Source organism: Delphinus delphis, chromosome 5 (genome assembly GCF_949987515.2).
Source record: "Delphinus delphis chromosome 5, mDelDel1.2, whole genome shotgun sequence".
NCBI classification, from domain to species: domain Eukaryota; kingdom Metazoa; phylum Chordata; class Mammalia; order Artiodactyla; family Delphinidae; genus Delphinus; species Delphinus delphis.
The window spans coordinates 129,945,425-129,958,053 of record NC_082687.1 but is presented as its reverse complement, the minus strand read 5'-3'; the positions used below and the strand labels follow the sequence as shown (position 1 = coordinate 129,958,053).

The 12,629-nt window shown below is 35.9% G+C and overlaps 1 pseudogene; it reads left to right on the top strand.

Annotated features, from left to right (window-relative positions):
- The first annotated feature begins 6,443 nt into the window (after nucleotides 1–6,443).
- Nucleotides 6,444–7,488, top strand: LOC132425609 (alpha-enolase pseudogene; annotated as a pseudogene).
- The last annotated feature ends 5,141 nt before the right edge of the window (nucleotides 7,489–12,629 follow it).

The window sequence follows — 12,629 nt, the reverse complement described above, 5'->3', positions numbered from 1 at the left end:
TAATCACACCTATTAGAATTACACTAAAAATGGTAATTATGCAACAGAATGAAATTGATGTGTTAAGTTTATTGTGGGGATCATTTGCCCTATATAAATGAATCAAATCATCTCATTGTACACCTTACACTTACATATGCTATATGTCAATAATCTCAATAATGCTGGGAAAAAAGATATGAGGGAACAAATTCTATGTACTGTTCATCTCTGTAATAAATTCTAGAAATGTTTTTAAAAACGTTTAAAATTTTTAAAAAGGAAAACGATGGCGGCAGAGATTTGAGTGATGTGTTTATAAGAGTGCCTGGGGCCACCAGAAAAAGGAAGGATCCTCCTCTGGATCCTCTAGGAGAAGCACAACCCTACTGATAGCTTGATTTTGGACTTCTGGCCTCTAACAATGAAAATAAATTTCTACGTTTTAAGAAAAAAAGAGGGCTTCCCTGGTGGCGCAGTGGTTGAGAGTCCGCCTGCCGATGCAGGGGACACGGGTTCGTGCCCCGGTCCGGGAAGATCCCACATGCCGCGGAGCAGGGGCCCGTGAGCCATGGCCGCTGAGCCTGCGCGTCCAGAGCCTGTGCTCCACAACGGGAGAGGCCACAGCAGTGAGAGGCCTGCGTACCGAAAAGAAAGAAAAAAAGGATTACAGTAACCTATCTAAATGGTTAGCATTCTACATTTCTGAGACTCACTTGTTTCCAGAATGCAAGCATATGACTGACATTTTTACTGATTAGATAGCTTCCTTATTAAACTTGGATGAGGAAATGAGCAAAACCGGGTGGCAGCTATACACTTGTTTTAGCGAGCATACAGGGGTTATTCTAGGGCAGCTGTGTGGCATTCATGGGGCAGCTGGTCCTGAGAGTCATATATGCAGAGGGACGGGTGACACAGGCATTATTGTCTGAGCTGGAGAAATCCTGCCCTGTGGCTAGTTGTTTCCTAGATTCCATGCATCTGGCTGCTTTGTTCCAAGCTGTGAAGTACCCAGGACTGACTCTATCAAGCACTCCTGAAAATGCTCTGAGATGTCTAAAATTCTCTAAGAAATCCTTTCCTACTTAAATAAGTCGTAATGCAATATGTAAGAATATTTGCAGATACATAGATTTATACCTCCATTTCTTGATTTACCTAATTAAGCAGCGACCATTGACACCCTGCTCTGAAAGATGGAATGCTTAGCACACTTATATAATCTTCCAACTGATTTCCTCTTTCCTCTTACAAATATTTCAGAAAGGTGTGGTTATTTTTTGGTTAGCCTTATAATTTTAAATTACATGATACAGGGTATAGAGTTATTAAGTTTCTTTCCACGTAACCTTTTTATACATAAATATCCCAACCTCTAACACCGTATCATTATTTTTTTTACTTATCAGGATTTATAACCTTTACCATAAACATGCACTGGATAATTATACATTAAATTCACAGGCGTAATTATTTTTCATAGCCAAGCTAGGAGATACCACAGGAACAAAACATATATATATGTGTGTGTATATATATATATAAATATATATATACACATATACATACATATATATATTTAATGTGATAGCACATTTATATTAACTTAAGTGCTGTACTTCATATGCCACTAACTTGATGTAGAGATTTCTCTCCTAAAAATCTTCAATAAATTAGGAACAAAGGAAATGAGGCCCACAATTGTTGAAATATGAGTTACATAAAGGCAATTTTATACTGACAACTACCTTTTGATGTTCCTTTATTCATTCATTCACCTTCTCATTTATTTTACTAAACTAATGTTCCTTTTCTGTGTGCAGTGGTGAAATGAGTTGAAAGGGATTGAGGGAGTGATATTTCTTTGAGTGAGGGATATTCTGTATAAAAGTTTAGAATATCCATGGGCCTATATAAAAGTTTTTTTTAAAGTGATTTTAATGTGAGTGATACTCTGAAGGTTGTGACTGATTATCTGAAGATACTGGGAAACATTCCTCCAATGGGATCCTTATAAACATTTTATAACATTGATGTTATATTGACTTGTTAGACATCTTGTCTAATTTATAGCCAGTCCACCCTATTTTAGGCCTTGAATAGCTATTAACATTTAGAATTTACAGATGAACAGATAATAGATATAATAATCTAATCTGATTATCCTTTACCCTTGTACAATGATCACCTTATATAGAAATGCTTTTCTTCTTCAGCATAATTATCTGTTGAAAGAGTCATTTTCTTAATCACTGTCCTATAAGAGTTTCAGGTAATTATTGGGGGAAACCTGTTTTCTTTTATCAAAGTTGTTTCTCAGTGAGCAATGATCACCAGCCAATTAGAGACTTTTTTCATTTAGGTGAATGGGTGTCGGTTAAGCAACACAAGCCAATGTTTAGGTTCATAATTCCCCATCAGATACTATAAAAAATTCAAAGTACACTTCAATAACTCAATTATACAAAGTGTACAATATAATTAAGTTACTGTATGCTCTACCACAGAAAGATTTTTTTTAATTGAAGTATAGTTGATTTATGATATTGTGTTAGTTTCAGGTGTACATCAAAGAGATTCAGTTATTTTTCCAGATTATATTCCATTATAAGTTATTACAAGATATTGAATATAGTTTCCTGTGCTATACAATAAATTCTTGTTGCTTAGCTGTATATAGTAGTTTGTATCTGTTAATTGCATACTCCTAATCTGTCCCTCCCTCCCTCCTTCCCTCTCCCTTTTAGTAAAAATAAGTTTGTTTTCTGTCTGTGAGTCTGTTTCTATTTTGTATATAGATTCGTGTTATTTCTTATATTCCACATGTAAGTGATATCATATAGTATTTGTCTTTGACTTATCTCACTAATCATTATATTCTCTAGGTCCACCCATGTTGCTGCAAATGACAATATTTCATTCTTTTTTATGGCTGAGTAATATTTCATTTCACATCGTTTTAAGCCAATCATCTGTTGATGGCCACTTTGTTGTTTCCATGTCTTGGCTATTATAAATAGTGCTGCAATGAACATTGGGGTACATATATCTTTTCAAATTAGGGATTTTATTTTTTTCTGGGTATATAACCAGGAATGGGATTGATGGATCATATGGTAACTCTATTTTTAGTTTTTTAAGGAACCTCTACACTCTTCTCCATAGAGACTGCACCAATTTACGTTCCCACCAACAGTGTAGGAGGGTTCCTTTTCTACACACTCTCTTCAGCATTTATTATTTGTAGACTTTTTATGATGGCCATTCTAACCAGTGTGAGGTGATACCTCGTAGTTTTGATTTGCATTTCTCTCATAATTAGCAATGTTGAACATCTTTTCATATGCTGCTTAGCGATCTATATATGTTTTTTGGAAAAATATCTATTTAGGTCTTCTGCCCATTTATTGATTGGTTTGTTTTTTTTTTTTTGATATTGAGCTGAATGAGCTGTTTGTATATTTTGGAGATTAACCCCTTGTCAGCTGCATCATTTGCAAATAATTTCTCCTGTTCTATAGGCTGTCAAAAAATTACAGATTTTTTGCATTCTATGTGTAGCTTGGTCTTCTTAATCTCTAACCTTGCCAGTTCAGCTGTTGGTACTGATTATCTCAACTATATTATAACAAGGATTATATGAGGAAACTTGGTAAATTGTAATATTTGCATCAACTTGATAATGTTTAGAAACTTATTTTTTCCTCATGTTCAATGGCTAAAGAAGAAGTGATCTCAATATGATCAAGTTGATGCCAAACATCTAAACATGGAACCTGTTTTGGACAAAATAAATAAAGCTCTCAAAAATAGTATACACTTTCCTGTGAAGTTTATCTGATAATATATCTGATATTTTAAAAAAATGTATGTGATATTTATGTTGTTCTGTTTGGTTCATGTGGTAGTTCATGTATAAGGTGGGAGAATATGATTGATAATGTAATTGAGAACTTTGGGTATTAAATGAGTGGGGCTTCCTGAATGGAGTCAGCAGTCAGGAGCTCCATCTCTTTATATTACCATATTTTGTCTAGGGCACTCTTTTTATTTTATAGTAAAATAAGAAGCCAAGCATGAACAATAGAGACATTAAATATGTTGGATATAAATAAAGGCAAGATATATTTTAGAAGACAATAAATATGGACATGGGTAATGTTGAAATAGAGTTCACCATAAAATGTATGTCATAATATGTTATTCAAACTTATCAGTTTCTTATAGAGTCAGTAATTCATATGCAAACAATTTTTACTTTCACACAGATAATTAAAATGGATTCTGTTTGTTGTGTGAATTTCCTTTCTCCTTGATTCCAAATTAGTTCCCTTAGAGGGCTGGTTCATTTTTCTGAGACAAAACAGGATTCACCATCTTCCTTTTTCCTCTTTGGAATAGGCTGAAATTTTAAAATTCCCTTTTAGTTCAGCCACTAGTAATTTCACCTATGAAAGCTTTAAAATATTAGGAAAATTGGAAAGGCTCATTAAGGATAAAGAAGTTTGTATTTAAATAAACTAGAATATTGATTCTGGAAAAATTATCTAAACATATATAATCTTTAACTAAGGTGATTTTTATTCACATTAAATAGATCACATGAACAATAAAGTTGAGTTTGTACATAAAACCTTTGAACATTTGTTGAACTCAAAATTGTGACTTGTTTTTTTACACGTTAGACTAAATACTAATTTGTTCTATAAACTTTATGAAAATTCATGTAGGTAATACTCTTGGTCTATACTACTGAAGAAATTATCTGTGGGGTGTATTTCAAAAGAATGTGAATGTTCTGAAAACCAACATCTGAACATAATCTCCAAGTATACAAAGTGATGATTTAGCATATTTAAAGTACTAAGGAGGTGGAAAGGTAGAAAAGTGACAATTTTTTTTTTTTTTTTTTGCTGTTGGTGTTTTATTTGTACTTGATTTTGAAAATAGAGTAATTAAAAATGAGGGGCAAACTATAATCAAAATGAGTTAGAAGGAATTTTGTTATGTTAGAATGAGTAAGGATAGTTGTTTCTCTTGTATTCATTTGTAGAACATGTAACAAGGCTATTCTTCAGATCAAGAATTTCAGTGAATTGATGGGCTACAGAATTCAAACAGTACATTTAATGTATGTGCACATGTAACTTTATAGCTTATTATAGAATTCTTTCAGTCTAATTTCAATTTTCTAACCCTATTCGTTCCTATCTCATTTTTTCTATTTTTTATATAATAAAGCTTGGATGGCACTTATCTGGTCCAAAGGTTAGCATTTCAACCCTTTCCAGCCAATGAATTAAAGACTTCAACAAACAAAACCTCAGTTGCATATCATTGCATCTTTATTTCATGCGTTAATTTACCTAATATCCTATAATTATGTGAATCAACTTTAACTTGAATTGGAGAAGAACTTGAATTAACTTGAATATGGAACAACATAATGTTCTGTTTTGTTTCATTTTTTTCTTTCTTGCGAACTCTGTGAATTAATTATGTAAATACACAGCAAATTTGAAACTAAAAGTCACAAACCACGTCTTTTTTTTTTTTTTTTTTTTTTTTTTTTTTTGCGGTACGCGGGCCTCTCACTGTTGCGGCCTCTCCCGTTGTGGAGCACAGGCTCCGGACGCACAGGCTCAGCGGCCATGGCTCACGGGCCTAGCCGCTCCGCGGCATGTGGGATCTTCCCAGACCGGGGCACGAACCCGCGTCCCCTGCATCGGCAGGCGGACTCTCAACCACTGCGCCACCAGCGAAGCCCCACAAACCCCGTCTTAAAATCTAGACATAATTTTTCCTGCCGTGATAGGATAGAAGCACACTTTATTTTGAAATTAAGATCGGTAATTTACCAATACGATAAATTTTTCTGCAGTGATATGAGGGGATCTGGATAGCCAGATGAAAATTACAACTTCTGATTTTAATAAAATTATTGCTAAATTCCTTTGTGGAAGCATTACTCTCTAAAACCTTAAGCTTGGTGGCTTAAAACCTCAGGCATTTATTTTTTTCACAGTCCTGGAAGCTAGAAATCCATTATCAAGGTGTCAGTAGGACCATGTTTCGTCTGACAGCTTTAGGAATAACTCCTTCCTTTCCTCCTCCTAGCTTCTGGTGGACCCTGCGACCCTTGGCATTCCTTAGCTTGTAACTGCATCACCCTGATCTCTGCCTTTGTCCTCACATAGGCTTCTTCCCTCTGTATGTCTCTTTTGATGTGTCCTCTCTTCTTTTAAGGACATCAGTCACTGGATTTAGATCCCAGCCTAATCCAGTATGACTCCATCTTAATTAATTACATCTGCAAAAACCCTATTTCCAAATGAGGTTACATTTTGGGGTTCTGGTTAGACATGAATCTTGAGAGGACACTATTCAATCCACTACAATTACCAGTTAAAAATTTTAGGTAAATGTATTATATTTGTAGATCAGAGGAATTATGTAAACTGAGCATTTGGAACAAGTAGAAGACTGACAAATGGATGATAGAGATGAATGAAATGGAAAATAAATCTAAATATAGTACTAACTTCATTTTGGGAGGGACCCTGGCTGTCTGTAAGGCTAGGTTTTTTATAAAGGGTGCCCCTGTACCTCCAAATTTCTGACTTGACTGACAGCTCTGAAGTCATCTTGTCCATTCCAGCCTTCAGTGTGATCGACAATGGTTCTCATGCTGGCAACAAGCTGGCCATGCAAGAGTCTCTGATCCTCCCTGTTGGTGAGGCAAACTTCAGGGAAGCCATGCACGTTGGAGCAGAGGTTTACCACAACCTGAAGAATGTCATCAAGAAGAAATATGGGAAAGATGCCACCAATGTGGAGGATGAAGGCTGGTTTGCTCGTGAAGAAGGAAGAAGCTCTGGAGTTGCTGAAGAATGAGATCAGGATAGCTGGCTACACCGATGAGGTTGTCATTGCCATGGACTTGGCTGCCTCTGAATTCCTCAGGTCAGGGAAGTGTGACCTGGACTTCAAGTCTCCCAATGATCTCAGCAGGTACACCACACCTGACCAGTTGTTCGACCTGTACAATTCCTTCATCAAGGACTACCCATTGGTGTCTATTCAAGATCTCTTTGACCAAGATGACTGGGAAGCTTGGCAGAAGTTCACTGCTAGTACAGGAATCCAGGTGGTGGGGGACAATCTCTCAGTGCCCAGCCTGAAGCAGATTTCCAAGGCCGTGGGTGAGAAATCATGCAACTGCCTCCTGCTCAAAGTGTAGCAGGTCGGCTCCCTGGCCAATTCTCTTCAGGTGTGCAAACTGGCTCAGTCCGGTGGGTGGGGCATCATGGTGTCTCATAACTCATAACCGAAGTTATCTTCATTGCTTGCCTGGTGGTGGAGCCCTGCACTGGGCAGATCAAGACTGGTGCACCTTGCCTAACCCAGTACTTGTCCAACTACAACCAGATCCTCATAATTGAAGAAGAACTGGGCAGCAAGGCTAAATCTGCTAGCAAGTAGTTCAGAAACCAGGTAGCCAAGTAAGTTCTGGGCAGGTGAGCACCTGAGCCTTTCAGTCACTAGTTGGCTGGCTAGAACCCTGCTTCTGATGTTTACGCAGATAGTTCAAGGTCTCAGTTGATACATGTAGGGGCTTCTGGTAGTTAATGCCCTTCTATTATCCCTGTGATGTTCTCTCACTGCTTCCTTAGAACTGCTTCAGAAGCCAAGTTGACCACCTGAAACTCTGTTGGAAACCTTAGCTCTGTAATCATGTCATTGACCCAAATCATAGTTTTTCTCATCTTTCTTTCCACCAACTGTCTGGAGCCATGAGAATCTACAGTGCAATCTCTGAGGTGTCCACAGGCAAGATCCTTAGTGGTTCTGTGTGCAAAATAAAAAGACCTCAGTGACCAGTAAAAAGAAATTAAAGTATCAAAAAGAACATTTAATTAATAAAAGTTAATATATCAGGAAAACTTTTTCATACCCCTTCATTTTATCCTATAACAATATAATATGTTCTTTTTGGTGAACAAAGAAAAATTCACGTAAAACAATTTTCTTTGTTGTTTTTACAAAGTAAAATTTTTACAAAGTACTGAGAAAAGTTTAATTATGTTTTGGGATATAATGATTTTCATGCACAACTGTGAGATCTTAATTTTTTTGTTCTTTTTATTTTTTATTGTGAGTCATAACATACAGACAGTAAAGTATATAGGACACAGTCATACAGCTTCAGGATTTTTTTCACAAATGCCTCTGTAATCACAAACAGTTCAAGAACAGGACTTTTCCAGCATTCTAAAAGTCCCTTTCATGTCCCCCTCCAATTACAACCCCCTCTTTCTTTCTCTAAAATAAACACTATCCTGAATCCTAACACAATATAGTAGTTTTGGCTGCTTTGTACTTTATCTTCATAGAATCATGTAGCATGTACTTATATGAGTCTGACTTCAGTTACTTGACATAATGTTTGTGTGACCCATCCCCATCTTTGAGTGGTTTTACTTTAGTTCATATATTTTCATGACTATTTATTAATATCCCCAAATTTACATATCCCTTCAACTGCTTATGGACATTTGGGTTATTCTGAGTTTAGGCTACTATGAAGAAAGTTACAAAACATTAAAAAAAAATCCTTGACCATGAAGTCATCACGCATGTGCATGTATTTCTATTGTGTTATTATTTAATTAATTAATTAAACTCTGTTGCTAACTCTGATACAAATCCTTGGAGTCCAGGAATGCCAAGAGTGGGCAGGTTCTGTATATTGAGTTGGGACTTGGAAAAATCTATTCCCCAGGTATCAAAGTGAACAGAATAAGAACATAGCCCTTAAAGCAACTGTCATCAGTTTTGAAACACCTCCATCCCTAAAATTAGCTTAATAAAATTAATTGATCACAATTGTCTACAAAATTATTAGTATAAGCATAATTTACCAAACAACTCAGGTAAAAGTTAGTCCTATAGATAGGCCTGCATAAATGAGCAAATATATATCACATGTTTATTAATTGTAACATTTGCTAAAATACCAAATAAGCCAAAAAACAGATAACAACAGCAAAATAGAAAACAACAAAAATGTTCTGTCCTTAGTCATTCTAGTGCTTAACGCTTGGTTGTGATGAAAGGAATAGCCATAATAGCAGGCTTGCTAATATGCCAGGGCCCAAGAATAAGAACTCCCTCTCACTGAACCTATAATAGGTGACTGCTGAGTGCTCAACCAATTAGCAATAGAGACTAAAGTTAAGCCCTTGGTAAGGCACCATCGTTTGAGCAGCTTAGCTAGCCACCATAGGATAGACTGATTACATTGGATCCTTTTCATCCTGGAAGGGTAAATAATTATCCCCGTGCTGGATTGATACATATTCTGGGTAACCAAGATGACTTTAAACTTCCCCTCAGTTTAACGAAGCTTTGGACAAGTTTCTTCAAACTATAGACCACTGACCTGGCTTTTCTTAGAGCATTTACTTCAGAAACTTTCAACTGTAAATTCTTGTTCTGTTCCTTTGAAATGTATGTAAATCTGCTTCTAACCTCTTGCCAGTTTTATAGCTCAGGAAATGTCTTTCTCAAGGACCTGGAAACCATCTCTTTGAAATGTAAACATCAAAAGGAGATAACACCCCTATTTCCTAGTCTCTGAGGGAGGGTAGGAGCCTAACTTCGTGAGGCAACACTTAGCAAACACAAATAGCCTAATTAAAGAGAAGAAGATTTGCAAACTCAGGAAAAGCTCAATGTGTTGGATGCATACCATTGATCAACCCTACCCCCAAAGTCCTCCAATACTTTTCCACTAGCTCATCCCAGTGCTTAAAGTCTTTCCCATCTTTTGTTTCAGTGGAGTTGAATTCGGTCTCCTTCCCTGTTGTAATAGTCTTGCATAAGCTCTTTTTGTCCTGCTTAACTTTGCTTGATGCAATTTTTGCTTTGAGCTGGGTGTGGCTAAGTGTTTTCCTTGTCTGTCTGCAGTGGCTTGGCCAGCAAGTCTACTCATGGGCTAACAAATTGATTTATTGTAATAAGATTATGAACAGCGCCTTAGAAAAGCAATCAGCAATATGGTGAAGATGATGCAACAATAAGTACAGTTCCAAGAAATTCTGTGAACCTAATACTCTTAATACTCCTGATAGATAGAATACCTTTGTCTGAGTGCCCTTTCACCATTGCTCTCAGGGACACAATTGATTAATTTTTGCCTCATTGAGCAACTTTTGGCCTCTGCACTAGAGGGCCTGGTTCTGAGGGGAGGGACATGTTTACACGAGAACGTATTAAGGATTCCACTAAACTTGAAATTATTGATCCAACTAAGTTATGTTGAGTCCCTCATGCCAGTAAAACAAGGAACAGAAACGGAGTTACTATACTGGCAGGGATAACTGACCACATTTCTCATGAGGCAGTGGGGTGGCTGCTGTGTAATGGGAAAGGGAGACGTATGTCTGGAGTTAAGGAGATTCCTTAGGGTTCCCCTTAGTGCCCTTATTGAGTCAAAACCTTACATGGCAATTGCAGGAAACACAATCTGACAAAGATATGGTAACCAAAGTATCAGAATTCTCAGGCATGAAAGTATGATTTATCACCCTGGACAGGCACTCCTGGCTAGCTGAAGTGCTGACTCAAGTTGTGAGAAATCTAGTATGAGATGTAGAAGAGGGATATAAAGAATACCGGCTGTGGTCAGCCTCAGGACCAATTACAGCAGCAAGGCTTCCTACCATCATCTTGCAATTTGTTCGTTTTTGTTGTTGTTGTTTTTTTTTAAAAAAAAATCGTGACCAACCTTTAAGAAGCAGTGACATTAATAGAACTGTGCATTTAATGTAGGGCCTGAGGAAGACCTGAACAATGTAAAGTGGAGACATTTATTGCCATGCCCTTCCCAATACTGCAAGTAGTTCCCTATATGATGACTAGTCTCCAAATGTCGATCTCCGCATCCTGGTACCTCAGGACACTTTCTGGAAGCACAGAAGGCTGTTCTCTGTGCACTCTTAGTTCTGGGAATGATCAGGGGATTCACATCATTCTGGGAGTTGAGGAATAAATACACAACTGCCTCGCCTCTTAAGTGACAGAGTTTTAAAGTGTGATTTTATACCACTTTTTAGAGTTTCCCCAGTGGATTAAATTCCATTAGCCCACCATGACAGAAATGCACCTTTTATGACTGGCTTTTTTTCCTATGGTTTTCTCACATCTCCACCAGTGATATTTGTACTCCAAAATAATTATTTGCACTCAAGTTTTTTAATCTTAGTATCTGCTTCTAGGAAGAAAACAAAATCACACATATAAAATATGACTTCTGACAATTGACTATGTAAGAAAGAAGTAATTTCTAAATCTCTATGTTATACAAAATAATAGTCATCTGTATAATTTTTTAAAGATCCTGATAGAATATTTCTAGATCAAATTGAATTTTCTTGTCTATTTTAATTTATGAATATATATATATATGAATGTGGGTTTAAATTGTACAAATATTATTTCTTATATAATAAAAAACTTTTGTGGTAAGATAAAGGTTATCTTGATTACTTCCTTTACTTTAGTTGCCCAGAAGTTTTTCAAATTTCACTCCTTAAGGATAAGCATTCACAGAGTAGTTAAGTCTTTGGTCAATTGTGTCAGATCAGAAGTGTGTCTTGGGATTAAGTTAAAGAAGTTAAAAAATATAGAATTATGACTTGTTGCTTACTGACTGACAAAAGCTAGAATTTGTAGTTCAAATATGAAGGAAGAAAATAAACAGCACAATTGGTTACGTGAGAAACACTGATTTATGGAACAAAAACATATTGCTTTTTAATGATAATGTTTTTGTTGTGTTCTTTAGCAAGGCGAAAATAAAGCTGAGTTGATAATTCCAGGTTTTCATGTATTTTTTTCATTATAAATGTCTTATATGTAATATGGCCATAAGACATGAGAATGTTTAAACCTGAATTAAAATGAATGTTCAAACTTGAATAGATTATATTATCTATGCAGTTGATCCACTTTAATGATTAAGGAAGTTCAAATGAATGCATCAGCTATTTTTTATCTAGTTTGTCTTTTATGAATGTGAACTGTGGAGCAATTACTATAATTGTTATTAAGTTAAGAAATGATACACAAAGCCAAGGTATACCCAAAATTAAAACTATCAGAATTTTGACTGACATAAACTGAATAAAATATGTGTGTATCTCTACATGTATATTTCACTACATTTGTTATCCAAATAAAAAAGCATTTCCAAATACAAAATAAATCCACAGCTATATTATGTCTTAGGAAGGTTTAGATATTCACTAGCCCATAATTCAATGTGTATTTAACACAGTGAAATGGTTGTTATTTTAGAACCAACTTTTCAACAATTTCTTCACGCTTGCATTAAAAATTCACCAAATTAAATGTTTCTAAATGTCTAATAGCAGGGATATGCCTGTTTGATATAATGGATATAATAAATATTTATTATAGGTCTAAAGAATTATACTGTCTATGAAATGCTATCATAGAAAAACATATTATTCACCTCACGTAAACAGACATTTTAAAAAGTATTAGGAATCCGATTTTTAAAAATATTAGTATAATTTCTAACAAATCCCAGAGACCAAATGGATAACTCCATCTTGGCCCTT